This window comes from Bos javanicus, chromosome 2 (assembly GCF_032452875.1).
Source record: "Bos javanicus breed banteng chromosome 2, ARS-OSU_banteng_1.0, whole genome shotgun sequence".
Taxonomy (NCBI): domain Eukaryota; kingdom Metazoa; phylum Chordata; class Mammalia; order Artiodactyla; family Bovidae; genus Bos; species Bos javanicus.
In genome coordinates, this window is record NC_083869.1 from 73940058 (window position 1) to 73945587 (window position 5530).

The window sequence follows — 5530 nt, forward strand, 5'->3', positions numbered from 1 at the left end:
TTAATTATAGATGCAAAGTAGTACAGCAGACTTCTAGGACTTACTCAGTCCTAGTTATTTTGCATAACTGAAACTTAATACTTGTTGAATAGCAACCCTGTTCCCCTTCCTCCTTCTGGCAATTGCCATTCTGTCTTCTGCTTCATGTGTTTCACTCTTCTGGGTAACTCTGATAAATGGAATTATGTAGCGTTTGTCCTTCTGTGAATGACTTATTTCACTTAGCATAATGTATCATGTATATCCATGTTGTCACACACAGCAGAATTTCCTTCCTTTTTAAGGTTGTATAATATTCCATTATATCTGTACACATGCATATATATGTCATATTTTTCATCTATTCATCCATCCATGGACATAGGTTGTTTCTATATCTTGCTTACTGTGACTAATGCTGCAATGGATACTAGAGTGCAAATATCTCTTCGAGATCCTGATTTCAGCTCTTTTGGTAAATATCCAGAAATGGGATTGGGGGATCATATGGTAATTATATTTTTACCTTTCTGAGGCACTTTCTACGTTTTCCATAGTGGGTGTTCTAATTTACATTCCTACCAAGAGCACAAAAAGGTCCTGATTTCTTCTTATCTTTACCAGCACTTGTTATCTTCTGTTTTTTTGGTAATAGCCATCCTAAGAGATGTGAGGTGATATGTCACTGAGGTTTTTGATTTGCATTTCCCTGATGATCAGTGATACTGAACACCTTTTCATGTACCTTTTGGCCATCTATATGTCTTCTTGGGAGACATAAATGTTGGGTTTGGTGATGTGTGCACCCTCTTATCTGGCTTACTGTTTGCCTCTCAGCATGTAAATTCTCCAATATCACCTACCTCCAAAGCTTTGAAAAAGTAAGCGTTTTGCTCTCCTCTCGCCACTCCTCCCAAGGTGCACAGGTCTCCTACTCAGTGGCCCCGATCCTTAGATGTCCTGAGGTTCATGGGGGCAATCAGGAACCATATCTAATGTTTCTTCTCTTGGCTACTCAAGATCCAGGTGTTTTTTTGCCTCTTAACTCTATCTGAACTCTGGAGACTTAAAGTTCTGTGAAGTTTGAGGTATTACTGTGTATAATTGTGGTTAGTTTGGGGGATGTAAAATATGCGTATTTGGTTGAACAATATAAGTACATTTGAAGCCTCAAAAGTATGTGCTCATGTGTATTTATGTGTATGAACACCTTTTTTGGTGTCCTTTTTCTTTAATAACTAATGATTCCACAGAATAAATACTCAGTTTCTTGCAGTTTCTATCTTGATCTTGCCTGTGAACTAGATGATGGGACTCAGGAGCCTTGGCTGAACTTCTGGTTTTCTGTAACACCTGTCCTTCCTGGAGAGCAAGAGAGAGCTCATGAGGGTGAGTGTAACTCGAGGTGGGGGAGGGGAGAAGAGTGTTCTGAGGGGACCAATAAAAAGGGAAGCTGGAGAACTTGAACTTGTATTTAATTTACTTTATTTTGCCCAGAGTGTAGGTAAAAATTACACCCTCTAGCCTAATTCCTTCGTCAGGTGAAGCAAGCACAAATGGATTTAATTTCTATTTTTGGATGTCGCTCTATCTTGGTAGCCCTTTTATCTGAATCCCTTGATCATCCAGAATAGTTTGGCAGTGCTGTATTTCAGGACAAAGTGAAGTGAAGAAGTGAAGTGAAAGTTGCTCAGTCATGTCTGACTCTTTGGGACCCTGTGGGCTATACAGTACACAGAATTCTCCAGGCCAGAATACTGGAGTGGGTAGCCTTTCCATTCTCCAGGGGATCTTCCCAACCCAAGGGATGGAACCCAGGTCTCCTGCATTGCAGGCAGATTCTTTACTAGCTGAGTCACAAGGGACACCCAAGAGTACTGGAGTGGGTAGCCTATCCCTTCTCCAGGGGATCTTCCTGACCCAGGAATCGAACTGGAGTTTCCTGCATTGCAGGTGGATCCTTTACCAGCTGAGCTACCAGGGAAGCTCCATGGCAATGCTTCGGAGTTATTCCCATGGCTCCCCGGGCAGCTTCCGGGAAACCAAAGTCTTTGGGTTCCGGGGGAATATGGTTGCAAAGCTGAAACTTAAAGGAATTGGTGGGAGGGCACCACCAGGAGTGGAGCCTGTGGCTTAATTTGACTCAACACGGGAAACCTCACCCGGCCCAGACACAGACAGGACGAAGTGAGGAACAGATAAATAATTGATAAGTAATAAGATTCTGGTCTGAAGAAATAGATGGCTATTTTTCAGCTCTAGGAAGAGAGAAAGGCTGCAGTCAAATATTTGCATTACTTGATGCAAATAGGAGGATTTATTTTCACCATATGCTTTCTCCTTGAACCACTCCCAGTAATAGATAAAAGGAACCACAGAGCTGCCCAAGTCGAGAGTAATGAGGCTCTCTTGAGTTGGTGCAAAGCAGAAAAACCATATGCAGAACCATTTAATTTTTGCTTTCCCTTTGCCAGGGAGAAAAAAGAAAAGGGGGGTGAATCAAAATCTCCTCAAAATCTGATTTGGCCTTTTCCAGTGAGATCATTGATCTTCTCTATCTAGTTTTGCCAGTTAAACACTAATAATGCACTTTCTAAGGCATGATCTGTGAGTGCAATTTATTTCAAAATTCAAGCCTTCCTTCTTAAGATTATTTGCTATAATAGATATACTGGAATAATATTGAGGATTAAATAAAAGAGGCACTTCAGAGAAAACAAATATACCAGCAGAGACTCCTCTGGAGAAACAATTTTTACTTGTCTCCTTGCACCCAAATTCAACCAATATTTTCTAGATGATTTCAGCTTCCAGAAATGAAAAGAACTAAAGGAAAAGTAACTGACCCATCAGTCATGGCTATAGTTTATTGCATACACCAGACACTGGACTAGGCTCATTACACTCATGATTACCGTTAATGCTCATGATGACACCACTGACTGGCCATTATTTTACCCATTGTAAAGACTGAGAATTTGGTTCTGAAGACTTCTGTGCTCACTTCTTCAAAGGACTTGGCTAAGCAACCTCAATTGTCAGTGACTGGTTTTCTTCCTTTCTTATGATGGCTGATATCACTCCTCCTGTTCCAATGACTATCACTTTTTGTCAGTTGAACAATTGATTAATCAATAATGACTTCCTTTCTTCTCAGTCTAGGATTTCCTTGGAAAGCATCTCATAGAAGACAGCCCAGACCAGTAGGTAAGTGAGGTATCCCCTTCACAAGGGGTGTGCAGGTCAACAGAAGATGTGGACACACCTTTGCAGAGCAATGCTCAGCGATTCCTTGCAGCCTTTCCTGATACAGTCCACTCATAAGGCACTGCAGGTTCATTTGGCATTTCTGCGTGATGTTTGTGCCATTCATTTAATCACCATGGAATTATTCTTCATTTGTTTGGGGGCTACATTATTCTTCTCACCTACCCTGTTGCCTTTTTAGCTTCGTATACATTTCCTGGGGTGCTTAGCTCTCAAAAAGAACACCATGGTGATTCTTTATTCAACATTAAAAAATTATTTATTCATTTGACTGCCCTGGGTCTTAGTTGTGGCACGTGGGATCTTTGAACTTTGTTGCAGCATGTGGGATCTAGTCCCCTGCTGCTGCTGCTGCTGCTAAGTCGCTTCAGTCGTGTCCGACCCTGTGCGACCCCAGGGACGGCAGCCCACCAGGCTCCCCTGTCCCTGAGATTCTCCAGGCAAGAACACTGGAGTGGGTTGCCATTTCGTTCTCCAATGCATGAAAGTGAAAAGTGAAAGTGATTCGTGTCTGACTCTTAGCGACCCCATAGACTGCAGCCTGCCAGGCTCCTCTGTCCATGGGATTTTCCAGGCAAGAGTACTGGAGTGGGGTGCCATTGCTAGTCCCCTGACTAGGGATCAAATCCCAGGCCCCCTGAATTGGAAGCTAGGAGTCTTAGCCACTGAACTACCAGGGAAGTCCCTATTCAACATTATTTTTAAACTTGTTCTATGTGTGAGCCATAATAGACAACAATGAAACTAAAAAAGTAAATTAAGGTATACTCTCTGTCAATGAGGAGCTCACATTTCAATGCAGGAGATAAATGTCTAAATAGCCATTTAGATACAATATGGCAATTGTAAGGATGAGAGAGTAATTCAGATGGAGAGTTAAACCTACTTGGCAGATCAGGGAAGACTTCCTGGAGGAGTTGCTTGGGTTGAATCTCAGTTTAGGTTAGGTAGGATTAACAAGATAAAGGACTGAGAGTAGAAGGAATGACAAGCAAGAACATGGTGTATGTGGAGAACCGCAAGCTTGATGTGAATGAAAGTGGAAGTGTTAGTCACTGAGTTGTGTCCACCTCTTTGCAACCCCATGAACTGTGTAGCCTGCCAGGCTCCTCTGTCCATGGAATTCTCCAGGCAAGAATACTGGAGTGGGTAGCTATTCCCTTCTCCAGGTGATCTTCCCAAATCAGGGATCAAACCTGAGTCTCTTGCATTGCAGGTAGATTCTTTACCATCTGAGCCACCAGAAGTACACATTGAAAAGTAGGGGGTTTCGAGAGATGAGACCAGTAAATGAACCATCATCTTAAAGGACTTGCACTGTGGTTATGGGGAAACTGAAGTGTTTTAAGCTGTAGACTTCAGTGTTCATAGGTGCAGTCAGATAGAAAGCCCAGTGGGTGTGAAAACTGGTAATTTATTCCTGTTTTCTTATTTAACCTACAGACAGACTCTGCAAAAGATCAAAGAGAAGTGCAATGTTGCTGCATGATCACTTTCCCAGCCACACTTCCTCTCTAGCACTGGTCTTGTGAATTGATGGCTTCTTTACTCACAAAGGAAGAGATGGATCAGGATGTCGGAAAAAACAGAGAAAAGTAGGTGGCTTACGAACTATTAAGAGATTAAAACCAAGAGGCTTGATCATTTCTGGCTTGAGCAACAGGGTGGTTTCTGTGATGTAAGAAGAACTGACTCTCTAGAGTCATGAAGATCAAGGATCATACTCCAGCTCCAACATTTAAGTTTGGGAAAGGTACCACTACCTCTCTGAGCCTTGACTTACCCTTCTGTTAGAACAGGTAATCATGTACAACTGATGGAGCTTTGGTGAGGCTGCTTCCAAAAGAGTGACTGGCAATGGTAGGGGCTCAGTGAGTGTGAATTATTTCCCTCCATAAATATCAGATGTTTCATTGGTCTCTGAACTAAAGAAGTTTCATTTTCTCCCAATATTATGTGGGGTGGAGCAGGGAGTTAGCCCTGGCAGTGATGCAGTTCAATGACTCCTAGCTTCAAGTATGTGTGAGGCTCTGTGCTAGGAGCTTGTGCCTTCTAAACAAAGTTTGATTCTTGTATTTACTCTGAACGCAGGTGCACAGTTTTATAAATGAGGAAACTGGGCCCTCAGAGATTGGATGGCTTGCCTGTGATCCTGTGGATAGAAATGTTCAAATCCAGGATCTTGTCAAAATTATCCTTTCCACTACTCCAAGCTTCCTACTACATACCAAGAATTTTGCTGGGCACTAGGGAACTGCAGAGTTCAATAAGACATAGTGTCACT

The 5530-nt window shown here is 42.3% G+C and overlaps 1 long non-coding RNA gene across 1 annotated transcript; it reads left to right on the plus strand.

Moving 5' to 3' along the window:
• Positions 1 to 1260: 1260 nt before the first annotated feature.
• LOC133235651 (uncharacterized) lies at positions 1261 to 5075 on the plus strand. The gene is made up of 3 exons (XR_009732613.1): positions 1261 to 1368; positions 3137 to 3186; positions 4690 to 5075. It is a non-coding gene; the product is annotated as an uncharacterized LOC133235651 (long non-coding RNA).
• The last annotated feature ends 455 nt before the right edge of the window (positions 5076 to 5530 follow it).